The 27,749-nt window shown below is 38.7% G+C and overlaps 1 protein-coding gene across 1 annotated transcript in view; it reads right to left on the bottom strand.

Moving 5' to 3' along the window:
• CDKL5 (cyclin dependent kinase like 5) overlaps nucleotides 1-27,749 on the bottom strand; it is a 195,826-nt gene that overhangs the window by 67,965 nt on the left and 100,112 nt on the right. The window lies entirely within an intron of this gene.

The raw sequence follows: 27,749 nt of genomic DNA, 5'->3' as shown, positions 1-27,749 counted from the left end.
TGAACACAAGTGGGTTGTGAGCAAAACCCCACTTTAAACGGAAACATTGCAAAAAATTTTTGTGTGTCTTTTTTGGTTGGAGAAGAAAATGAAGGCTAGAAAGGAAATAAAAATGCTCAGAGCTAAGTACCATGAGGTTAAATAACTCATGTCTTATTCTGGTCTAAAAAAGGAATAAAAAAGCTTTTGGCAAAATAATATATACATTCTTCAAAGCCAATATGTTATAAAGAAAGGTCTTCTGAATGACTCAGGTCTGCTCTTTTGTACTCCAAGTGGCTATACTTTCAGATCTGTAGGAGCAAATCTTTTAATAAAAGATTGTCACTGCATCAAAACAAAGTCTTTACAAATGCATGCACTAGCAGGCAATAACCAACAAGGTACAAGGTATAAGGGAAAGAACACGCCCTATTGGGAAACTCTGCTCCCGGCACAAAGAAAGACGCAGCACTATACACGCATTCAGGGAGAGTCAAAATGCTCGCATTGCAGGGCAGAGTTCTTCCAGGTCATGCTTCATCCTATACTGCACTCTAAATGGAGACCCACAGGCATCGTTTTGTTGCATCCTAAGTATTACCTTTGTCTGATTTTATAAAAGGTCTCACTTAGTCCAAATTTGCTCATGATAGGACTACAAATTTAAACTGACAACAAACTTATTTACATCACCTTGAAGAAAGAAATGCATTAATTTCTGGCATCTCATAAATAGAATTCACTGTATAAAAGTTACTCTTTCACCAATATCATGGAAATCCTCTCAACTCTCTCTCTCTCTCTCCCTCCCTCTCACTCACTCAATACAGTTTATATATTTACTTAAAAAATGAAGCCAAAGAGATGAAGTTTTCTATATAAAATCACTTCGATGTCTGGTGGAAACTTACATGCACTTAAGAGCAGAAGGTGCTGGAAAGAATTTAACATTTCACTTTTATTCAAACTGCTTATAAAAATAATGCAAACTCATTACAGAAAACCTAAAATATAAAAGGCATAACCCTTGCTAGTATTTTGGTTTGTTTTCTTCCAGTAAAGTTTTCTCAAATTGGAATTGTAATATTGTATATGGTGTTACATGTTGCTTTTATTTCACTTGATATTGCATGAGGTACATTTTAACTTGTCACTGAATAATTTTTAAAACCATCATTTTTAATGTATCGTTATTTAACTGTTTGGTTAATGAACATACTTTAACATCTGCTTCTTTATTTTTCATAGAGTAAATTCGGCGAGTGATATAACTGGGTCAAATGGTATGAACATTAAAGGCTCCTGATACTGCCAAAACTGATACCCAAAAATATATCATTTCACAGATCACTTCAGCAGTATATAAGAATACCCATCCTATGACCACAGCTAACAGTAAATACAATCATTGGAAAAAGTCTTCAGACATCAGTGAGGTCAGAGAAGTTTCCTTCTATCAACTGGTAAGTGAAAAAAGGTCTACTAAAGTTAATATTTTTCTTGTTGATTCATGGATGTGAACCTGTTGCCAAATTTTGTTACAAATATTTTCCCTAGACTAACGTGATCATTGAATTATTTAGGGCTTGGTTGTTGTTGAATATAAATTATTACAGTCACATTTATTGATATATGCCTTTATGTCCACTACTTTTGTGTTCAAAGTCCTTACTTAGCCTCAGTATGGTTAATATTCATCCACAGTTATGTCTCAATATTCTAATGATTTAATTTCTTTCCTTAAGTCTTTATCCACCTATAATTTATTTAATCCACCTGTAATTTAACATAGTGAGGGAATCTATATTCAACAGAATTCTAAATACTGAATCAATTTTCCCAATACTCTTTACCATGGATTTTTAGTTCTTTGCTGTTTCCTAGCATTCTTACATACATGCTCTAGATTTTCTTTCAGAGCTTTCTAGTCTAGTCTACACTATTGATCTGTTGATTCTTATATCAGAACCAATTTAGATTGTTGTGACCTGAAACTGTTTTAAATTAATCTGGGATTATAGACCCTGGTTCTTCTTTTACCATTTTGTTAAATTTATTTTTGAGAATAGATTTTGGCTGTTGTATTTAATTTGTAATTATACACACATGAGCTATTATATGTAATCTGTATTTCTTTACATATTTTATTAGCTTCAATCTTTACCTCCAGTCCTTTTCTACTGTGGTTTTCACACTTGTTTAGAGCTCAATTTGCATGAAGATTCTGCTCAGTGTGCATCTTTGAGTAGCTTTCTGAGGAAAGTCATGACATATGTCCAAGTTCTCTCACACACGAATGGCAACTTGGCAGGCACAGAATTCCTGGGAAGGCGACCTTACGTTCTCCACCATCTTCGGGGTCCCTATAAAATCTTATGCACTGCAAAGCCCTGCAAAGTGCCATGCACATCACAGACATTGTACGTTTGTACATTTATTAAAGCAACTTTCCAGCACATAGGAATAAACAGTCTCTAACAAAATCCATGTACTTCTTCTCCATACACTTTCTTCTTACAAGAAGAAGAAAATAAAGTCAGGGGCCAATTTGATTTTTAACATAGATAACTTTGTTTCTGCCTAGATCCTGTTAGGACTTCTTTTCTTTGGAATAAAAATTTTAAATTAACCAAAGTATGTCCAGAAGACAGTATCGGGGGGGAGGGGGAGGGGGAGGTTTTGAGCTAGTATTACCTGGAAATCAATGAACTTAGAAAAGTTTTCTTCTAGCAACCTTAAATGTTGTTTCTAAACCTATTTTCCTAGTATTTTTTCACCAGAAACCTTGTAACTTTTAGGTTGGACCTTTCATAATTGCCTTGTATGGTTTATTCACTACTGCGTAAGTGCCTAGAATAGCAGGCACATAGTAGGTTCAATAATATTTCACGAATGACTATTTCATGAGTGAATTAATCAAAACTGTTGCATCAATTTTGCTCTTTTACTTTCTTCATTTTTGGTTTATCTTCTTATTTCAGCTGGCTTTGATAATTTTTGCCTTGTTTCAACTTGTTCTCACCATAGAGTCATAGCCTTCTGGCTCTCCCTCAGGAGTGTTCATCTGCTTGTTACAAAAAATCATTTTTAGAACTACGTGTTGCTTCTAAATCTTCAGAGCAGTGTTTTCTTTGTCTTGCCCTATCTTTTCATAAGGTACACCTCCCTGCCTTTTTTTTTTTTTTAAAGATTGGAAGAGATGCACTAGGCCTGGCATCTGACAACCAAAAAGTTAGTTGGGTTTTTCAGCCTCCCGAGCGTCAAAAGGCCGACTGATGCAACCGAGCCCAATTTCAAAACCTGGGTTCCCAGCAAACACTCCTCTGGTTGTGTTGGCTGCTCTGAGGCTGGATCACCTGGGGAAGGGCTGCCAAAATAAGTTGTTCGCTGGACCCACACTTCCTAGCACATCCCGTTCCCTCTACTCTACACTCACTACACCTTGCCATGGGAGTCTGTGAATCATACGACTCAACTTGCTGCCTCCAGTCCTTCTCTGCTTCATGCCATACTGTATTTGGGGTGCTTCGTTGCTGGAACATTCTGGCAATACAGGTACTGATGTAGGCTAGTTGGGGGACAGAGAACTCCAGCTCCCTCAGGGTCAAATGACAATTAAACCATGAGATGGCTACCTGTTTCCAGCTCCAGCAGGCATGGGCGCTACCCAAAAGCAGTATGTGTCCCACTCCTTTTTGACAGTTTGCCCTATTCTGGTTCAGAAAGTAGAATAAGGAGCATGATGTTCAAGGCTGTGTTTTTCAATCCATCTCCCTGGACTTGGCCAACAACCAATTTTTAGCTTCTTAATTAACAGAAATTTTATCAGTTTTTGGTTTTTTTTTAAATCTCTTCATGGGTATGTAATGGAGAGGTAAGAGGAGACACATCAAGTTTTACTACTTGTACTACCACCACCCTGAGATGCTACACATCATATAGGTATAGACAAACAAGAAAAATATATGAAAAATAGCTCTGAAAAACTGTTTTAAATTCAATTTATTCACAAAAGCATGCCATTGCCCCCACAACGTCTGCAACAGACTGTCACCAGCTGTAGTCAGCATGATAGGCATAATTTGCTACTTGTTTCAGTATCTCACTTTGTTTAAACAAGGAGTTAGTTAAAACCTGACATTTTGAACAACAAACTAAGGATGTGATAAAATATATAAGTAAGTTATTAATGGTAATTCCATACCTCACCCTTAATTGTCTCAAAATTACAATTATATGACTCTGGAATGCAAAAAGAAAGAGGTTCCTGAATTGTACTGCTATCTCCATGTGTGAACAAACTATACCAAGGCATTTAACATTTACCAAAATAAATTTCCTCCGTTGATAAAAATTTAGAAAGAGAATGAAAAATAAATTTTATGAGTAGTAAAAAATAGAAAAATATCCAGAGGGTCTATATTTCTTTCATCATTCGCAAGATCTCTACCCTACAAAAATCATGCCTCAATCACTGAACAACCATCCTGAACACAGAGACTTGTAACCCAACCTTACTCCTGCTAGTGACTATCTAAGGCTCCCTAGTCAATGGTTTATGGCCAGAATCAACTGTTCCCTCAGATGTTGGCAAAACATGGGACACCTGAGTGGCTCAGTCAGTTGGGCATCCAACTTCGGCTCAGGTCACGATCTCACAGTTAGTGAGTTCAAGCCCCATGTCAGGCTCTGTGCTGACAGCTCAGAGCCTGGAGCCTGCTTCGGAGTCTGTGTCTCCCGCTCTCTCTGCCCCTCCCCCGCTCATTCTCTCTCTCTCCCTCTCTCAGAAATAAAAACATTAAAAAAAAGATGTTGGCAAAACAACTAATTGGTATTAACAATCATAAAATTTACTAAGTTATTTAAAATATAGTTACATAACTTGATTTAATTATGCTCTGGAAAACTGAATTCTCTGAATAGGTAATATACTTTATAAGGAAGCATCGGGAATCTTTTTCATTTTATTTATTTGAGAGACGGGGGAGAGAGAATGGGGGAGAGGAGCAGAGGGAAGGAAGGAGAGAATATCAAGCAGGCTCTATGCTCAGAGTGGAGCCCGAGGCAGGGTTCAGTCCCAGGACCCTGGGGTCATAACCCGAGCCGAAATCAAGAATCAGGCACTCAACCCACTGAGTCACCTAGGTGCCTCAGAAATCATTGTTTTAAATGTTTTGCTCTGTAATTTAAAATACCCAACATGCATTATAAAGGAGAACAGAAAAAAAAATAGCGATTCGATTTTACTATTCATGGATTCCAAAGGTTATACTCTACAATTCATTTTGTAATTAATTCCTCCCTGAGGAAGCCATACCTTGGGAAAAATTCTTTATTTCTTCATCCAAATAGCAGGAAATACAACTTGACACTTAAGTATTTTAAAATACTTCAATCCACATTTTTTGTATGCAAATATCCCAAATGTCCTAAGTGCTTTTACACAATGAAATGCTCCTCCTTCAACAGAAGCAAAACCCTACAAACACAGACATTGTTACAGTATAGACCGATATGGTACCTGAAAAAGCAAGCTTTATTTTAGGCTGTTTAAGTATTTTTGTGCCAGGCCCTGTGCTAAGTGCTTCCCATGTATTAAATTCTCAAATCACACTATGAAGAGGATCTTACTTACTTACTTATTACTTACTTACTTTTTTATAGATGAAGATATACTGAGCTGTGTGGGGTGGGGGGTTGAATATAGTTTGACACACAATGTTACATTAGTTTCAGGTGTACAACATACTGATTCAACAGTTTTAATGAGGTTCTTTCTATATTTTACCCCAAGATCATACAGCTGAGAAGTAATAAAGCTAAGGCTTTAAACCCACGAAATCTGATTCTGGAAGCCATTTCTCTCTCATCCATGGTCATGCTCTACCACCTTTGCAAGCCATGTATGTTAAGTTCTGTTGCGGGGCGCCTGGGTGGCGCAGTCGGTTAAGCGTCCGACTTCGGCCAGGTCACGATCTTGCGGTCCGTGAGTTCGAGCCCCGCGTCGGGCTCTGGGCTGATGGCTCAGAGCCTGGAGCCTGTTTCCGATTCTGTGTCTCCCTCTCTCTCTGCCCTTCCCCCGTTCATGCTCTGACTCTCTCTGTCCCAAAAATAAATAAAAAACGTTGAAAAAAAAAAAATTAAAAAAAAAAAAAAAAAAGTTCTGTTGCTAAAAAGGATATATTTTGAAACATACACACCTCCACAGTGGGGAGACATCATTATTTCTCATCTGTGTTTTTCTCAAAAATACATGCTATCACCAATAAAAATTTTCTAATGGTTTCCTAATGTCTGCTCTATTTTCATCTCTATTCTGACTCTTATTTCATAGAAACCTTCTAAAATAAATGATTAATTTTTACATTATGAGCACACATAAAATAGGAGTAAATTCAAGCACAGGATACATTCCATGGCAGGTAGATACAATGGAACTAACATGTGTTTGCCAAGTACCATAGAAATACACATTTTTAACCAGGACACACAAGGATAAAAACTAGACTGCTTTCCAAGAAATCTCTTTTCCTATATTATTTATCACCTATAAACTACCATAGTTTGCCAATATTAAAAGTTAGATCAACTACCAAATTGAAGTACTTCAGACCATATCAGGAAGGAAAACAATCTATAGCCAATAAGAAGAGCATTTCAGTCAGTCAACTAAGAACAGTTTATTGGGCCCCTGCTTTACATGAAGTTTTATGTGACATCTTAGGTTTGACATGAGTAAATGAAACATCTCACATACATATACGTTGGTAATAATGTATGTCAGTACAAAAAAATTAATGTTTATGAAAATAGTTTAAAAGTACAACAAATGTTATATGATAGGCCGCAGGAGTTCAAAGCACATTGACCATGTAAATATACAGAAAACAGGTCAGATTGAAGTCGATAATATGTTGGTTTATTTGCTTCTGATCACTCTCTCGCGCTGAAATGTAAAATGTCATACATATACCTTCATTCATTTCCATTCCTTCTCTCCCCAGAGGGAACTTCTATCCTGAAATTGTTATGTAGCACTCCCATGCATGTTTTTATTTTTTTTTAATTTTTTGAAACATTTATTCATTTTTGAGAGACAGAGACAGAGTGTGAGTGAGGGAGGGGCAGAGAAAGAGGGAGACACAGAATCCGAAGCGGGTTCCAGGCTCTGAGCTATCAGCACAGAGTGTGATGTGCAGCTGCAACCCATGAACCTCAAGATCATGACCTGAACCAAAGTTGGACACTCACCGGACTGAACCACCCAGGCATTCCCCCATGCATGTTTTTATTATCACAAATGGATTTACCCATAAACGATTTTACTGTTTTGAACATTGAAAATCACGTAAGTGGCGTGTTACTGTGAGCATCTTTTTGCAACAGCTTTTTGTTTGTTTGTTTGTTTGTTTGTTTGTTTGTTTGTTTATTTATTTATTTATTTTTTTAACGTTTATTTATTTTTGAGACAGAGACAGAGCATGAACGGGGGAGGGTCAGAGAGAGAGGGAGACACAGAATCTGAAACAGGCTCCAGGCTCTGAGCAGTCAGCACAGAGCCCAACGCGGGTCTTGAACTCACGGACCACGAGATCATGACCTGAGCCGAAGTCGGACGCTTAACCGACTGAGCCACCCAGGCACCCCAGCTTTTTGTTTTTAAACACAACATTGTGTTTCTGAGATTTAAACATAAACCTAGAGCAGTGGCACTCAACTGGGGACAACTGTGCCCCTCCCCTTGCCTGGGGACATCTGGCAATGTCTCTAGACCCTTTTGGTTATCACGATGGGGTAGGGTAGGAGGCTATTGGCATCTACTGGGTAGAGCTCAGGGCTGCTGCTGAACATCATACAGTGCATAGGACTGCCCCCATGACAAAGAATTACCTGGCCCCAAATGTCCAAAGTGCCGACAATGAAACACTCTGCTCTAGTTTATTCATTTTAACTGTTTTGTGGTGTTCCACCATTAACACTCCCCCTTAAAAGAGACACTGGCCACTTTGAGGCGATCAAGTAAAGCTTTTAAAAAGAATTATATAGGGGCGCCTGGGTGGCTCAGTCGGTTAAGCATCTGACTTTGGCTCAGGTCATGATCTCGCGGTCCGTGAGTTTGAGCCCCGCGTCAGGCTCTGTGCTGACAGCTCAGAGCCTGGAGCCTGTTTCAGATTCTGTGTCCCTCTCTCTCTGACCCTCCCCCATTCATGCTGTCTCTCCCTGTCTCAAAAATAAATAAACGTTAAAAAAAAATTTTTTTTTTTAAATAAAAAGAATTATATACCGTGAAAAGAAATTTTAGGTGAAAATGAGATGATTAAAAGACTAATTCTTCAAAAACTAGGAAAGCTATTAATCATGGGACTAAAATGTCTACACTCATCTCATTTTCACAAAATGAGATTACGTTTACTTTTATAATAACTTTTGTAACATGGCCCCATTTAAACATTATACAGTGAGATATACCAAAAGATAGATGAAAATATATTATTTACTTTTTGTTAAAAATTCAGTGATGCTTTTCAGTCGGCCAAAAGCAATTTAGCAGTCACACAAAGTCTACACCAATAACTAGCAAAACTGCTACAAAGGTTTACATTATGGGGATACTGTCACAGGAAATTACTGGTGTAAATTCTAAACTGTCTATGATTTGTATGCTAAGAGTACTTCACAAAAATGCTTACATCTTAAAAAGCATTACAAGGAAAACTCATAATGAATTTACTTCATGCTTAGCCTCTAGAAAGAGGACTGTCTCATGAAAATATTAATACATTATCAAGAACACAAGACAGCAAGCAGCCAAAAAAGGAAGACGGGGGAAGTAGAATCTTAAGACTCACATAGAAAACAACTGCCTTCAAGCCAAGTCAATAGTAAAATTCCTCTGTAACAAAATCTAGTTTCTCATTTATTTCCATAAAAAAATTATTTCCATCAAATCCCTTCTACCCCCCTCTGTGCTGGAAATGCCCTCCATAAATCTTTATTGAGATATAAGAGGACAATAAATGAAGTATAAAATATCTAGAAAGAATGCCTAACCACTCGCTCTTTTCTTGGTCCTGGCTCCTGTCCCCACAGCTCAGTGACCAGATAAATATCTAGCTAGATATTTAGGGTCACTCTTGATATCTCCCTTGTCTACAACCCCAAGTCTACTCAAGTGCTGTTGAATTTAGCCTCCTAAATAAATCTTTTCCAAATCAGTCCACAGTTCTGCTCTACCTGACTCCCATTCCAATCCAAGCCTTTCGCATTCCCACGTGGAGTACTACCCAGCCTTCTAACCCTTCAAATATAAATGTGTCTGCCACTGGGAAAGCCAGGTGGCTATTTAGAAATGGAAATCTGTTTCCACTCCACCATTCCCCTTAAAACTCTAGTAAAACTCCCTTGCCCTTAAAGACTATGTCAAAGCCCCTTCACATAGCCAGCAAGGCCCATCAAGGGATCACTCTGGGCACGCTCTCTAGCCTCCTCTCCCTAGGTCGTCCTTGCTTGGTGAGCGACAGCCATCGTCCCCAAGACCTCCCCTACTATAGTTCCCTTTGCTCCTAAAAGCTTTGCCCTCCCCTGCCCACTCAACCCTAAATTACCTCTCTCTCAGACCTTGGCACAATTCCTCACTTCCTCAGGGAAGCCTTCTCACAGCCTTGTGACTAAGTCTAAAGCCCCATATGTTCTCTTGGCAAACATCTCTTCGTAATTTTTACTAAAGTGATACTTTCACATATTTTATGACCACTTGGATAAAAGTCTGACTCTACCACTGGACTACAAGCATGTGGGTGAAAAATAATGTATGACTGGTCCCAAAGTGTACCGAACAAGACAGAGGAAGACCCAGTGTAAATGTCTCACTGTACGGCAGCACCAATTCAAAATTTACATCCTGCTGGCCCAGGTCATCCTTATTTTTGAGCATCATTTACTAATCCCACTAGAGCCTAACAGAGAAATACCTTTTCCTAGCACAATTAAAAAAAAAAAAAAAAAAAAAAGACATTCTTTGGTATAGAGGGACTTTTTTCAAAGTTAATAAAACATGAGAACACAGAATACAAACATATGCATTTAAGTTTTTAAAAGAACAGTATATCCCTAGGAGACATATTAAGATAGAACTGTTTGTTTCTTTCTTTAAAAAGTTTCAAAAAATGAAGATAATGAAACATAAGACTCTTTAAAATTTCATCTGGCCCTCTCCAGAAGCCCTTTAGTAGGCAAGAATTTGAATAAGCTCTTAAAGTTCAGAGGGAATTACAGTATCTTGATTAAAAACCTATTTTGCTATTTGCTATGCTAGCCTCCAACAAATCACAAAAACGCACTGCAAAACTGATACTGCATTCTTTCTGTTAAAAACCTCTTCTTTAGCATTACTATATAAAATGGTTGCAGTTACAAGGTTGCCAATTTATCAAGTTATATAAGAAGCCCTACTAAATTAAAAAATTAGCACTTATTGATTTATTTCTCCACCTGAAACAATAAAATAAAGATTGTTATCCTTCACCATCACCTCTACTCCATTCTATGATAAAACTAGTGAGATTTCCTCCAGCCTGAAAAAACATAGTATAAAAACAGAGATGTCACATAACTACTAATACCTAACATTTCTAGGACATGAAGCATTCCCATGACAGAAATAGTCACAGATCTGAGAACTGGCCAACATGTTGCTTATGGTCCTGTTTAGTAATGAGGTCACCAAATCCTTAGTGGAAACATGCCACAAACATCCAGTCATTTTGTATTAGCGGTGCTTTGGCAAAATCAAAGAAAAGCAGTAAAGCTTGGGTCCATGTGGAACAGAAAAAAGGGAAGAGCCTCTAGAGGTGAGATAACAGACCATGAGTTTTGTGGGAAGAGAAAATCAAAAGGGAGGCTCTCCTGTAAATGTAAGCCATATTCTTAAAGGAGGCCGCTGGAATTCCTACAATAAAGTCTTCAACGACTTTTATTTGAACATTAAAAATGAACATCTCCTATACTAGTGTGAGACTTAGAGCTACCTAAATGGCCAACAATTGGGTGCCATAAATATAAGAATAGAAACCATAAATGTCTACAAACATTTACTTGATAAATACAAACAAATCCACATATCCAGAAAGGCTTTGTAAGTACATCTAACAAGGCCCAGTATGACTATTAGTGGATCAGTGTCAACCTGGACACTGGATAATAAAAATGGATATTTCTATTGGAAATTTACAATTTCCAATCTACATTGGATATAGAAATGTACACTTCAAATGGGTACATCTTGTTGTATATATGTAAAATATACCTCAATAAAGTTGATTTAAAATGAATTATTTAAAAATAATTCACCTCATAGTTATAGACCAATATGAATTTGCTATCCTATGTTAATATTATAGATTAGATAATACAAAGTGCAAAAAATAAAATGCAGTTATTAAGAGGAAAATTTAGGCATCCAAAGAACAATTTTCATTAACCTCTATGGCAGGGCAAATAGCAACTCTTTTCAATAGAAAGGGAGAGACTTTCAAAACAATTTAGCTCCCTATTTATAGATCGTACAAAATTCAAGATATACTTAATTTTCATAGAACTCTTTCAGACACTATATACAGATGCTCTAAAACCACTTTGTCTACACCACACTCAAACTGTGGTTGTGTCTGAAAATGAAAGGTAATTTCAAAGAGTACATGGTAATGATGCCTGCCAGACAGCAGCATTTCAGTTTAGTAATGTTAACTATCCTGTCCATACCACAGCTGTTGCACAACTGTGTTAGAACTTTATTTCATTTTGTCCTTATTTTATAACAATAAGTAGATAATGAGAAAATAAAAAACTTACTTCTAGTGATCAAATGAGACAGAACATTAATTAGGCATGCCAACTGCAGCAATCTACATCCCCAATCAGATAATCATTGACTTAAGCTGTGCTCAATAATGAACAAAGAGTACAAAATTTAAATTTAACTTTGGAAATATATCCTCAAACTCTAGATCTAAGATGTGCCAAGAAATTGCAGCTTTTTAACTTTCTATAACTTTTAACCTTTCTTTACTAGCTCTGACCTTGATTTAATTTGCATTCTGTGATACCTCAGTCTTTTCTGGTTTATAGTCTCTTTGATTTTTTTTATTTTTTTACATGAAATTTATTGTCAAATTGGTTTCCATACAACACCCAGTGCTCTTCCCAACAGGTGCCCTCCTCAATGCCCATCACCCACTTTCCCCTCCTTCCCACCCCCCATCAACCCTCAGTTTATTCTCAGTTTTTAAGAGTCTCTTAAGGTTTGGATTAATTAGTTGGCCATACTTTTGTGGGTCCAATTCTAGAGTCTCTATTCTACTGGTCTATGTGTCTGTTTTTGTGCCAATACCATGCTGTCTTGATGCTTACAGCTTTGTAGTAGAGGCTAAAGCCTGGGATTGTGATGCCTCCCACTTTGGTCTTCTTCTTCAATATTACTTTGGCTATTCGGGGTCTTCTGTGGTTCCACACAAATTTCAGGAATGCTTGTTCTATCAACAATAGCCAAATTATGCAAAGATCCTAAATGTCCATCAACTGATGAATGAATAAAGAATTGTGGTTCATATACACAATGGAATACTGCGTGGCAATGAGAAAGAATGAAATCTGGCCTTTTGTAGCAACGTGGATAGAACTGGAGAGTGTTATGCTAAGTGAAGTAAGTCATACAGAGAAAGACAGATACCATATGTTTTCACTCCTATGTGGATCCTGAGAAACTTAACAGAAGACCATGAGGGAGGGGAAGGAAAAAAAAAGAAAGGTTAGAGAGGGAGGGAGCCAAAACATAAGAGACTCTTAAAAACTGAGAACTGAGGGTTGATGGGGGGTGGGAGGGAGGTGAGGGTGGGTGAGGGGTATTGAGGAGGGCACCTGTTGGGATGAGCACTGGGTATTGTATGGAAACCAATTCGACAATAAATTTCATATTAAAAATAAACAAACACTAAAAAAAAAAAAAGGATTGCTCGTTCTAGCTTCGAGAAGAATGCTGGTACAATTTAGATTGGGATTGCATTGAATGTGTAGACTACTTTGTATAGTATTGACATTTTAACAATATTTATTCTTCCAATCCATGAGCAGGGAATGTTTTTCCATTTCTTTCTATCTTCTTCAATTTCCTTCATAAGCTTTCTATAGTTTTCAGCATACAGATCCTTTACATCTTTGGTTAGGTTTATTTCTCGGTATTTTATGGTTCTTGGTGTAATTGTGAATGGGATCAGTTTCTTTATGTGTCTTTCTGTTGCTTCATTATTAGTGTATAAGAATGCAACTGATTTCTGTACAATGATTTTGTATCCTGCAACTTTGCTGAATTCATGTATCAGTTCTAGCAGACTTTTGGTGGAGTCTATTGGGCTTTCCACGTATAATATGTCATCTGCAAAAAGTGAAAGCTTGACTTCATCTTTGCCAATTTTGATGCTTTCATTTTTTAAAATATTATTGTCAAATTGGCTTCCATATAACACCCAGTGCTCACCCCAACAAGTGCCCTCCTCAATGTCCATCACCCACTTTCCCCTCTCCCCCCATTCCCCATCAACCCTCAGTTTGTTCTGTGTATTTAAGAGTCTCTTATGGTTTGCCTCCTTCCCTCTCTGTAACTAACTTTTTTTCCTCTTCCCCTCCCCCATGGTCTTCTGTTAAGTTTTTCAACATTCACATATGAGTGAAAACATGATATCTGTCTTTCTCTAACCTATTTCACTTAGCATAATACCTTCCAGTTTCATCCATGTTGCTGCAAATGGCAGGATTTCATTCTTTCTCATCGCCAACTAGTATTCCATTGTATATATAAACCACATCTTCTTTATCCATTCATCAGCTGATGGACGTTTAGGCTCTCTCCATAATTTGGCTACCGTTGAAAGCGCTGCTCTAAACACTGGGGTACATGTGCCCTATGCATCAGCACTCCTGTATCCCTTAGGCAAATTGCTAGCAGTGCTATTGCTGGGTCATAGGGTAGACCTATTTTTAATTTTGTGAGGAACCTCCACACTGTTTTCCAGAGTGGCTGCACCAGTTTGCATTCCCACCAACAGTGCAAGAGGGTTCCCGTTTCTCCACATCCTCGCCAGCATCTATAGTCTCCTGATTTGTTCATTTGAGCCACTCTGACCGGTGTGAGGTGGTATCTCAGTGTGGCTTTGATTTGTTATACTCAGTTTCCCCCTCAGATTTTCTCCCTGTTTCTACCAAGATGGCAAATGGGTGTATGGATGTGGGTGGGATTACAGAACTTCACTGTAAGGGAAGGGTTCTCAGATAAATACACAGAGGCCCTTATACTGTCCCCTGAGACTCTGGTCTCCAGGACAAGATGCCTTATAGCCCTGGACCCCAGACATTGGTTGATAATGCTGTTGGACCCCATGGGGACTGTGGACTCAGGTTATGTGTGGGTGTCTGGCCTGGTTGTTTGGCTCATTCACTGCTTTAACTGAGGGTGAAGGCATCCAGACTCTCATTTATACCCACAACCTGGCTATCAACTATAGTGCTGTTGGCTTGCTCCTCAATACAGCATCCCACTGACAGGTTCATTGGCTTTCAACCCAGCTCCCTGGAGTGTGAAGTAACTTGGAGATTCCTTAGGGGCCAATCACAAGCTGAAGGAGACCCAGGAATCCTCTCTCCACCTAACCACAGCATGCCACATTTTACCCTGCTGTTGCTGCTTCCATTGTGATGAGGCAACTTTGCAAGGCAGTTTCCTCAGTTCCAAAAGGGGAATGGAGCATAAGCTTCCTACACTTTTGGCTTTACCCTCAACCTACTGTCTCCCTAAATCCAGAATTTCAGTTCCTTGAGGTAATGGGGGCCGGGGGGAGAAAGTCAAGACTTGCCTGCCTTAACTCTGCCTGTTCTGCTCACATACATGTCTTTGGCACCCGGAAAGGGCCTGCCTATCATTTCTCTTTTAAGTCTCACAATAATTTCCCCTACACAGAGGCATTCACCCTACTCTCTCACCTGGAACCAGGATAGAAGAAAAAGTCAGGAAAAAAAAAAACAATTTATTCACCAAAGATATATCACCAGGTATTCCAGAAATATTACCCCTGTTAAATACATAAATATTCAGATACAATGACAGGGGGGAGAAAAAAGAAAGGTTTAAAATTAAACAGACTGATGATCAACATAAAACACTATGGTCCAAATGAAGACAAAAATCTACTGTCCTGTTGAACTAGTGATAGACAAATAGCTTGCTACAGATTCCTTTACTGAAGGAAGGAATGACTGTGCCTAACTTTCTTAGGGCCAATTTTTTCCAAGAAATTATGTAGATACTATTGAAGTCAGCAGACTTAAGTTTTTCAGACATCGGTGGGTAAACAATGTATAGAATGCTAATAGTAGCAGAGCTACAATAGAGGCAATTTGCTCACTGCTTCCTGGAAGTGCTAACAAAAATCAGGCCCATGAGTATAAGCTCATACCTGCTGCTCAAGTTAGAAACAGTACTGCTAAAATGACTGTAAAACCACTGCTTAAGAATGTCTGATTCTTGGGGCGCCTGGGTGGCTCAGTCAGTAGAGCCTGTGACTCTTGATCTCAGGGTTGTGAATTTGAGCCCCACGTTGGGTGTGGAGCTTACTAAAAATTTTAAAAATATGTATCCAAAAAAAAAAAAAAAGAATGCTTCATTCTATTTTCCTTTTATTCGTCAATAAGCTGATGGATCATACATGTATATATAGAATATGAAATCTATAATCCTTGATTTGGGGCCCTACTTTGACATTTTCCTATAAAGAAAAAATGGGAATGCTGAAAACTGGTAAAGAAAGTCAAAACAACATGTTTTTTTCTGATTCATGAGAAATATGCCTGCGTTTTTGGACAGAAACATGCTTAAGGAAACTCCAAAGTTTGGGGCACCTGGGTGGCTCAGTTGGTTACGTGTCAGGCTCTTGATTTCAGCTCAGGTCATGATCTCTCATGGTTTGTGAGTTCAAGCCCTGCATTGGGCTCTGTGCTGCCGGTGTGCAGCCTGCTTGGGATTCTTTCTCCCTCTCTCTCTCTCTTCCCCACCCCTACTCATGTTCTCCTTCTCTCCCAAAATAAATAAACTAAAAAAAAAAAAAAAAAAAAAAAGGAAACTCCAAAGTTCAAAAGCAACAGAAATTATGTTCTGTATAACATCTTTAGGTTCCTAAGGCATAAGGTCCTTCAGTTTACTATAATGTTGCCAAAATGTGAAAGACTGATAGGGAGAGTGAGAGAAACGTAGAAGCTCTCTATTCAAACAACTGAACTTACCTCCAGGGACCATGTGATCATACATTCTGATAGACATGCTCACACATATGCAGACAAAGATGGTATAACTAACATCTGAAACAAGCTCCAAGTCCCTGCTTTTTGCCATAACCATATTCATGTAGAGAACTGAAAATTACATTAAACATAGGTAGCAAGTTTTGCTTAAAAACTTATCTTCCAAGTATCTAGAGTTAAGTTAGTTAAAACTTGTTTTATCTTTTATGCGTTGTGGAGCAAACTAGAAAACACCACATTCACTTTCTCTTACCATGGAAAGAGATGAATATCAAACATAAAACAATAGCCTAAATATTTTTGAAAGAACTAAGTCTGGTTTGCCTTTATAGACAAGTACTCAGCACTTTATCTTACATATAATAGGTATGTAACAAAAACGTCCACAGAAATGAACTGTACCACCTTGTCATATAGGCATGGAACTCTTTTTTTTTTTTTTTAGGCATGGAACTCTTTACCACCATCACATAAGGAAGCTGGGCCGGCCACCTTGAGTGCGAAAGCAAAAGAGGAAAGGACAAAAATCCCAAAAGTGACCATGCTTTTAAACTAACTGTGGAAAAGAAGTCTCAAACTGTTCACTTTTTCAAGAGAATTAGCCAAGAAACACTCTATAAAATGAAGAAAATTATTGTGTGGCTAGTTATTTGAGGCCAAAAATATCACTCAAGCATTCTGGTTGAAATCCTCTTCTAGTAAGATTCTCCAAGACCTCAGTGAGGTCATCAGTTTGCACATGATAGATGTTTCAAACATACTCTGTTGTCAATCACCAGATTGAGGAAAAGAAAGATGTGGTACATACCATGCAGCCTGGCAGCTTTCCAAGGTTTCCAGTATAAAGTTTTAACTCCATGCTTTATCTCCTAACTTCAAAAAAACCAAAAACCAAAAACAAACAAAGTGCCCCCGCTCCTGTTGGAGCTAATTATTTGCAATTTCTCAAGTGAACCTTCCCAATACTTGCTTACACTCTGCCTCTAGCATTCATCCTTTCTTCATTGATTCATTTATTCAATCAACAAACATTTTCCAAGCTCCTACCAGGTAAGAGGTGCTGTGCAATTCAGTAGAATATTTATTTGGGTAAGGAAGTACCCATGAGGTGACTTTATTTTTTTATTTATTATTTTTTTTAGCTGCTACTTAAATCACAAGACGCAAACCCTGCTAATTCTAGTTAATTCTTTTTTTTCCTTTAAAACTCTCCTTTGGGAAGCACTTCAAGATCCCCCAGGTTGTTTTGTGGTCCCTAGCACTACAAGCTCTTACCACAGCCGCAGTGGAATCTGGGATATGCCATTCAGCCTCACGTCCCACCTCAGACTGGAATTAAGATCCATCAGCCCACACACTTCACATAACTCTATGCCCCTAAGACCTAGCAGAAAGATACTCCAAAAGGGTAGGCTAAATGAGTTAGGCACTTTAGCTGCTCTAAGTACCTCTTAAGAATCTTACAGGGACCAAGAAGAAATGAAGCAATGGACACAGAGAGAATAGAGATATGTACATTTTAACTAAAAACATCACAGAAAATAAAGACTGAAATATTATCTTGTTAAAAAGACCAACCACCTGAGTTTTGAAAGGAATGACCTAGTTGTTTCTTTTTTTTTTTTTAATGTTTATTTATTTCTGAGACAGAGAGAGACAGAGCATAAGTGGGGGAAGGGCAGAGAGAGAGGGAGACACAGAATCCGAAGCAGGCTCCAGGCTCTGAGCTGTCAGCACAGAGTCTGACGTGGGGCTCGAACTCACAAACCGTGAGATCATGACCTGAGCTGAAGTCGGTCACTCAACCCACTGAGCCACCCAGGCTCCCCCCTTGACATTTTCATTCTGACAGCCTATGAACTCTTCAAGGGCAGAGACCACATCTTTGTGGTCATGTGGTCAGAGATGAGGTCTCTGAGGCATGTCCTGGGCCTTCTCTCTATGGGCTCTCCACAATTATGCATCATGCCCTTTGTATTCTTTATTCGCAACATCCAGCAGGACTCACCACAGCAGGCATGTCTGCTTAATGAATTACTTTTAAGTTTTCTGTGGCTTCTCTTGAGCTAGAACTAACAAAGATCCCTTTATATATCAACTAAGAACATATTTAAATGGCATTGATGACTTTTCTATATGAATTTGAAAGATATTTGATTCAGGTAAGTCACAGAGTGGTTAAATGCCTGTGGAAATTTAAGCACCGACATCCATTTTGAGTTTATTTTTATGTATGGTGTAAGAAAATGGTCCAGGTTCATTCTTCTGCATGTCGCTGTCCAGTTTTCCTACCACCACTTGCTGAAGAGACTGTCTTCATTCCACTGGATATTCTTTCCTGCTTTGTCAAAGATTAGTTGGCCATACGTTTGTGGGTCCATTTCTGGGTTCTCTATTCTGTTCCATTGATCTATGTTTCTGTTTTTGTGCCATTACCATACTGTCTTGATGATTACAGCTTTGGAATACAGCTTGAAGTCCGGGATTGTGATGCCTCCTGCTTTGGTTTTCTTTTTCAAGATTGCTTTGGCTATTCGGGGTCTTTTCTGGTTCCATACAAATTTAGGATTGTTTGTTCTAGCTCTGTGAAGAATGCTGGTGTTATTTTGATAGATATTTATCCAAGGGATACAGGTATGCTGTTTCGAAGGGGCACACGCACCCCAGTGTTTATAGCAGCACTATCAACAATAGCCAAAGTATGGAAAGAGCCCAAATGTCCATGGATGCATGAATGGACAAAGAAGATGTGGTATATATATACAATGGAGTATTAGCAATCAAAAAGAATAAAATCTTCCCATATGCAACTACGTGGATGGAACTGGAGGGTATTATGCTAAGCGAAATTAGAGAAAGACAAATATCATATGACTTCACTCATATGAGGACTTTAAGACACAGAACAGATGAACACAAGGGAAGGGAAGCAAAAATAATATAAAAACAGGGAGGGGGACAAAACATAATAGACTCTTAAATATGGAGAACAAACAGAGGGGTTATTGGAGGGGTTGTGGGAGAGAAGATGGGCTAAATGGGTAAGGGTCATTAAGCAATGTACTCCTGAAATCACTGTTGTACTATATGCTAACTTACTTGGATGTAAATTTGGAAGAAAAAAAAAAAGCACCGACAACATGAAACTTGCAAATTAATGAATTACCTTAAGAGAAATTACACATTATTCTCTAACAAAACATGACAGAAATTTTATATTCAACACTGTGTTTATAAGGAATAGAAAATACTATGTTTATAAGGAATAGAATAAGCTGTTAGGTTATATTACCTGGTACACAGAATATGCATGTGAACGAAACTTGATTCCACATTTATATGAATGAGAAAATTTAAATTTTCACTGAAAAAGCAAGGTAAAGGGCAGCACAAACCTCTTCTGAAGAGGAAAACCTGACTACATTTTAAGTACTTTACAATAAATCCCTAAAGTAGAATTTAAGTCTAATGGCATGGATAACATTAACATGATGACTCGTGAAGTATATCCTTCTAGTTATTCTACTAACTGCATTTGAACAAAAAGGCACCTAAGGCAACAGAAAACATCATAGATATATAAATAAATGTGACAAATGATAGATGTATGTAATAAAATATAATCTGGCTAAATTTTCTCTTGAACTCTGAACAACTGAAAAAAAATGCAGAAATTTCTAACAAAATCATTATTTCCTACTGTCTGAAACAAACTAAAAAAAAATCTGATTATTAGAGGACTATACTCCAAACAGTTTAAAATATAAGATATGTACTGGTTATTTTTCATACTCTCAGTGCCAGATCTATCTATGTGATTTCATAAGAAAACTAAATGTGTTTCTAAAAAGGGGTCACACATCTACAAGAAGGTTAAGAACTTCAGATCTACAGCCAAACTGCCTGGATTTCAATCATGGCTCTACCACCCACTAGGTGAGTGACCTTGGGCAAGTTACTTAACTTCTCGGTGCCTCAATTTCCTTTTCTGAAAATTGTGTCTAGTAATGTCACTTACTCCTGAGGCTACTAGGATTGACTAAGAAGATACAAGGAAGACCCAAGTAAAATGCTCACAACACAACATGAGCCAAATGTTGTTGTTATTATTACTATCATCAGAGATAAAGTTCAAAATGCTCTACTTCAGACACTCCCAAATCACCAAAGCAAGTTTCCAGAGGAACTCAGAGAGCATGGGGTTTGTCCCTGGGAGCAGAGGAGGGGGTTCCTTCTCCTATACCTAGGGAGAACTAACGGTTCTTATTATTACAAAGCCCAGACTCACAAAGGCAGTGGAGCTGAACTTCCCATCCAATAGGCTAATGTCAAAGAGAGCTGATGTCCCTCCAGGACTAAGAGGGTCACAGGGCTGGGGCTGCTGCATGAGGCAGAGGGCTGTCCAGGACTTCGGACAGTGGTGGTACTTGGAGAGATTCCTCCAGTCTGATCATGAAGCACCACAGCCTGGAGAGCTGGGGCCAGGGGAACAATGCCCACTGGAGGGTAGTGCCTGGCAAAAGGTTTAATGGTAACCCAAGTAACACAATGATAACCATGAGAACAACAAGGCACTTAAGGGTTAGGCCCCTTCCCCATTTGCCTGGTACTCCATAAACCAAAGGCAGCTTGTTTCAGCCAATGGGAAGCAAAGGAGCTTCAATAATACCACAAGCCACATGGTGTGGAGCTAGATTTCTTTTCCTCTCTAAAATAAAGAATTGTTTTCTACATGAGTGTCATGAAGCAAAATAAAATCTATTTGACAGGTCTTTGAACTCTACAAAATGGCAAAGTGTGCGAAGGTAACGACAACATCTCAGTACCATCTGTATAGTCCCCAGGGCCAATCACAGTGCCTGATACGTGGTATATTTCAGGAACAAATTGATGTTATCATATAAACCAGTGTTTGCAGAATTTTTACACACGTGGAGACTTGTGTTTTGGTAAAGATGGAGTAGCCCCGTTTCTCCCAGGTCCTTCCTCTTAAATCTAAAACTCCCTGTATACAACACACAATCAAGCAGAGGAAGACAAGGTGGCAAAGAGAAAGCTGACAGCCTCAGGACTTTGGGACTTGAGGAACATTGTGGCAGGAACTCCCTGGGTTTCCCCACTGTTTCCTAGGTATCCCCAATAGAGTGCTGCAGAATCCTCCAACCTAGAACCAACGAGAGGCGAACATAAAAACGTGCCAAGAAAAGTCTACTCTTAGAGCCCAAGGAGCAGGAAAAGGATGGGCCAACAGAAAATCTTTTGGGCAATACTCCCCCTACTCTAGGCAAACATAAATGGAAAAACTGCACTACCATCCCACTGAGGTTTCAGGGGGGCTGAGCAGGCAGGCACTCTGTACTGATACACACATGCATGTGCGCACACAAGCTCCAAAGAAGCAGGCAGCAGGGCTCCAACTCCCTAACTTCCTACCTGGTGCTGTCCCTGAGCGGGGAGCTAATCTCCCATTTCCTGCCTGACAGAAGCAGGCACAGCTTCCGTTCCCCATCTTGTCATATTGGCAAGTCTGGTCAGGGGCTGATCTTCCACCTCCCTCCAGGTGGAAGCAGCCAACAGTACTCTGGCCCCTCTGCCACAGTGGTGTCTGCAGGACAGAGCAGAGGCAATAAGGGCAGTGGAAGCACTGATCCACTTTCTCTGGGAAGGGGTGTCAGCAGGGCCAAGTGAGGTAAACATCCACTCCCCCCCCCCCCCGCCAATTCTGCAAGGAGGCAGTACAACTAAGAGCAACACCTCCTCTGTGGAGGTAGGGGTGGGGAGCGCCACGCAGGAAGCTGCACCTAGCCACCTATCACGCTAACTACCACTCAACAGGGGGGCTGCCTGAACAAAAATAAAATAAAATAAAATAAAAAAGAATCTAGCGTCTCATAATATCCAAACTGCCCAGGATACAATTAAAAAAAAAAATCACATCATACCAAGGGCCATGAAATTCACAACTTGAATGGGAAAAGACAAGAGACATCACCACAGAGATGAATCAAACTGGAATTATCTGACGACAATTTTAAAGCAACCCTACTAAGACTACTTCAACAAGCAATCCAGAAAAGCCCATGGGCACAGATTTAAAAATGGCCCCAACAAAAGCCTGCTCTCCAGGTAAAGGACCAGGCAAGGAGCAGCCTAGGCAAGAAAACTTTTAGACAATAACCATCCACTCTACTCCAGCCAAATGAAGAAGTGGCTCCATCCACACCAGTAAGGGCGGAATGGGGAGCATGTCTAAGCCCCTGCCAGGGGATTGTCAGTGGAGGCCACTTAAGAAGCCAAACTCCCATCCACACCAGCAACAAGGAGCCCCTCCCCAGTGGGTATCAATGGAGGCAGAATTAGCAAAATGAACTACCAGCCCTGTCTGTGGCCGTCACCTTACCAGAGCAGACCAGATAGAAGATTAAGTAAGATACAGAGTCTAATGACATAATAACCAAAATGTCCAGGTTTCTACAGAAAATCAGTCATCATACTAAGAACTAGGAAAGCCTCAACATGAATGAGAAAAGACTATCAAGAGATGCTAACACAGAGATGGCAGAATTATCTGACAAGGATTTCAAAATAGACATCATGCAAAGAGAAACTCTCAAAGGAAATTTTAATTTCAAAGAACTTAATGAAAATACATTAAATCAAAACATGGGTATAACTAAAGCAGTACTAACAGAGAAATTTGTAGCACTAAATGCACACATTAGAAAAGAAGAAAGGTCTCAAATCAATAATCTAAATTCTTACCTCAATACTGGCAAAAGAAATAAGCACAAAACAAGAAGGAAGGAAATATTAAAGGTAAGAGCAGAAATCAGTGAAATTTTAAACAGGAAAATAAAGAAAATTTTCTTAAAAATTTTTTAATTTAAAAGATTAAATCAATGAAACAAAAACTGGTCCTGCTAAAAGATTAATAAAATTGATAAACTTCTAGCAAGATAAAGAAAAGATAAAAATTCTCAACATCAGGAACAAAACAGGAGAGAGATCCCTAGAACCCTACAGCCCTTACCACGAACTTTACACTCCTAAATCTGACAACTTAGAAAGAATGGGCCAATCCTGGTGAACCACAAACTATCAAACTTAACCAAGATGAAATCAACAATTCAAATTGTTGCATAATTATTAAATAATTGAATTTGTAATTTTATTTTTTTAATGCTTATTTATTTGATGAGAGAGAGGTAGTGTATGCATGTGGGGGAGGGGCAGAGAGAGAGAGAGAGAGAGAGAGAGAGAGAGAGAATATCCCAAGTAGGCTCCCCACTGTCAGCACAGAACCCGACCCAGGGCTTGATCTCATGAACCATGAGATCACGACCTGAGCCAAAATCAAGAGTCGGATGCTTAACCAACTGAACCACCCAGGTGCCCCTGAATTTGTAATTTTAAAGTACCCAATAAAAGAAATTTTCAGGCTCAGATGGGTTCACTAGAGAATTCTATCAGACACTTAAAGGACAATTAACATCAATTTTACACAATCTCTTCCAGGAATGAGAGGAAGAAGAAACACTTCCCAACTCATTTTATGAGGCTACTAATACAATGATATCAAAACCTGACAAAGACAGCACACAAAAATCCAAAAACTATAGACCGGTATCTCTTAGGAACTCATGCACAAAAACACTCAACAAAATATTAACAAATCAAATCTAGCAATGTATAGAAAGAACTGTACACTGTGACTGGTTGGATTTATTCTACATATGCAAGGCTGATTCAACATCTGAAAACCATGTTAACAGGGTAGGAGCACCTGGATGGCTCAGTCAGTCGAGCGTCTGACTCTGGATTTCAGGTCATGATCCCAGTGTCATGGGATTGAGCCCCAAGTTGGGGTCTGTGCTGAGCATGGTGCCTGCTTAAGATTCTCTCTCCCTCTCTTTCTCTCTCAAAAATAGAAAGAAAGAAAGAAAGAAAGAAAGAAAGAAAGAAAGAAAGAAAGAAAGAAGAATGTAAGGTATCTCAATACTTAAAAAAAAAAAAAAAAGAAAACCATGTCAACAGAGTAAAGAAGAAAAATCACATGATCATATGAACTGATACAATAAAAGAACTTGACAAAACCAAACACCCACTTATGACTAAAAGAAAAAACCTCTGGCAAACAAGGAATAGAAGGTAAGTTCCTGAACTTTATAAATACCATCCATAATACCCTATAGCTAACACCATATTTAACGATGAAAGACTGAATGCTTTGCCCTTAAGATCGGAAACATGAAAAGAATGTCTCCTCTCATCACTGCCACTGAACACAGTGTTCAAAGTTCTAATCAGAGTAACAAGCCAAGAAAAAGAAATAAAAAGCATACTGATTGTAAAAGGAATAAAATTGACATTATTTGTAAATGACATGACCACCTACATTAAAAAATTCCAAGAATCCACCAAAATCTCCTAGAACTAAGTTTAGCAAGATTGTAGACTATAAGGTTAACGAACAAAAATCAATCACATTTCTATATGCAAGTGACAAAAATGGGAGACAGAAATTAAAAGCAAAATATCATTTACAATTACTCCAAGGAAATGAAATAGATATAAACAATGAAATATGTACAGGATCTGTATCCTGAAAATTACCAAATCTTGATGAAAAAAACCTGAAGAAACTAGGTAAATTGAGAAACATACTGTACTCAGGTATTAGAAAACTCAACAAGATGCCAATTTTCCTCAAATTGATAATAAAGGTTTGATGCAATTACAACAAAAAAATCCCAGCAAGTGTTGTGTAGATATAGGCAAATTTATTCTAAAAATGAAAATGGAAAGGCACCTGACCTGGAATAGCTAAAGAAATTTTGAAAAAGCAGAATAAAAATGAAAGGAATCATCACACCTGATGTTTAGGGTTACTACGGAGCTATAGAATGGTAATCAAGACAGTGTGATACTGGCCGAAGGATAAACACACATCAATAGGGCCTTGCAAATACACCTGATTTTTGCCTGCAAAAGTAATTCAGTGGAGGAAGGAGAGACTTTTCCATAAATGGTGGTGCTATAGCAATTGGACATCCACAGCACCCTTTCCCCCCAAAAAAACAGAGAGAGAGAGAGAGAGAAAGAAAGAAAATGCCTCAACCTAAAATCTCACAACTTAGACAAAAATTAACTCAAAATGGATCATGAACTTTAATTCAAGATCATGGACTTATATTTACTTATATGTAAATCTATAAAACTTTTAGAAACAAAGAAGAAAATCTTTACGATATAGGACTAGACAAAAAGTTCTTAGACTTACCACCAAAAACACAATCCATAAAAAGAAAAATAAATGACCTTATCAAAATTAAAATAATTAGCTCTGTGAAAGACCTTATTAAGTGATGAAAAGACAAGCTACAAGCAGGGAGAAAATATTTTCAAACATATCCAACAAAGGATTTTAATCCAGAATAAATATATGTATATATCTCTCTCACTGAAGAGGATACACAGATCCCAAATAAGCACATGAAAAGCTACTCAACATTATTAGCCATTAGAGAAATGTAAATTTAAACTACAATGAGATCACCTACATATCTATTAGAATGGATAAAACAAAAACCAGTGATAATACCAAATGCTAGGGAGCGTGTAGAGAAATGAAATCACTGACACATTGCTGATGGGAATGTAAACCACTCTGGGAAAAGAATATGCCAGTTTCTTACAAAACTATATATTCATTTACAACTCAGCAGTTACACTCTTGGGCATTCATCCTGGGGAAATGAAAACTTTTGTTTACAAAAAAGCCTGTACACCAATGTTCATGCAGCTTTATTTGTAGTAGCCAAAACCTGGAAACAATCTTCAACAGGTCCTTTGACAGGTGAATAAACAGTGGTACCTCCATTCTATGGACTACTACTCAGCATTAAAAAAGGACAAACTAGTGATTCACACAAAAACTTGATGAGTCTCAAGGGAGTTATGCTGAGTGAAAAAAGCCAATCTCAAAAGGTTATACAGTGTATCATTCCATTTAAACAGTATTCTTGAAATGACAAAATTATAGAGATGAACAGACTAGTGGTTGTGAGGAGTTAGGGAGAGGGGAATGGAGGGGTGCAGCTGTGGCTATAAACAGCACAAGGGATCCTTATGATAAAACTGTTCTATATCTTCACTGTGGTGGTCACATGAATCTACACAAGTGATAAAAACTATACATGTGCATGCACACACACAAATATGAGTGCACGCAAAATTGGTGAAATCTGAATAAGATCGATGGATTATATCAATGTCAGTTTTCTGGTTGTGATATTTACTATAATTATGCAAGATGAGAAATTAGTTGAAGAATATATGGAATCTATTATTTCTTATCGTTGCATGTGATCTGTAATTATCTCAAGATCAAAATGTTAACAAAGAGGGGGCACCTGGGTGGCCTAGTAGGTTAAGCGTCAGACTCTTGATTTCAGCTCAGGTCATGATCTCGCCGTTTGTGAGTTTAAGCCCCATGTCAAGGCTCTGTGCTGACAGTGTGGAGCCTGCCTGGGATTCCCTCTCTCTCTCTCTCTCTCTCTCTCTCTCTCTCTGCCCTTCCCCCACTCACACTCATTCTCTCTTTCTCTCTCTCTCTCTCTCTCTCTCTCTCAAAATAAACAAACTTAAAAATTGAGGGGGGGGCACCTGGGTGGCTCAGTCGGTTAAGCATCCGACTTCGGCTCAGATCATGATCTCACGGTTCATGAGTTGGAGTCCCACATCAGGCTCTGTGCTGACAGCTTGGAGCCTGGAGCCTGCTTCCTGCCTCGAATTCTGTCTCCCTCTCTCTCTACCCCTCCACTGCTCATGCTCTTTCTCTCTCTCTCAAAAATAAACATTAGGAAAAAAATTTTTTTCTTAACAAAATCAAGCAAGCAATTATGTGAAAATCAGTGTGAAACAGGAAGTGAGCATGGCAATGTCCAATCCAAGGTTTCAGAGGTTTTCCAGTGCCCCACAGAAACACACATCCCATTAGAAATAACTGTGCTTATTCCTCACGAAATAATTTGTGAGAAGGAAATCTGAACAATTCTTCAATGAACCAAGAGACTGGGTTTTACAAATGAGACCATTTACACTGCCACAGCAAGAGGCTATTGATTGGCAGGTTTACCATTTCAGTTGTCCCTATCTTCCTCCTTCAGAGCCCTGTGGGATGGGAAGAAGCTTCTGATAAAGAGTAGATCAGTTAATGGGGCGCCTGGGTAGCTCAGTAGGTTAAGCGTCCGACTTCGGCTCAGGTCATGATGTCACGGTTCATGGGTTCGAGCCTCACGTCGGGCTCGGAGCCTAGAGCCTGCTTCAGATTCTGTGTCTCCTTCTCTCTCTCTCTCTCTCTCTCTCTCTCTCTCTCTCTCTCTCTCTGTGCCCCACCCCCACTCTCACTCATTCACTCTCTC

Source organism: Herpailurus yagouaroundi, unplaced genomic scaffold (assembly GCF_014898765.1).
Source record: "Herpailurus yagouaroundi ecotype Mexico unplaced genomic scaffold, PumYag 67690, whole genome shotgun sequence".
NCBI lineage: Eukaryota > Metazoa > Chordata > Mammalia > Carnivora > Felidae > Herpailurus > Herpailurus yagouaroundi.
Note: the sequence above shows the minus strand (reverse complement) of the source record. Positions and strands in the feature narration are given on the sequence as shown.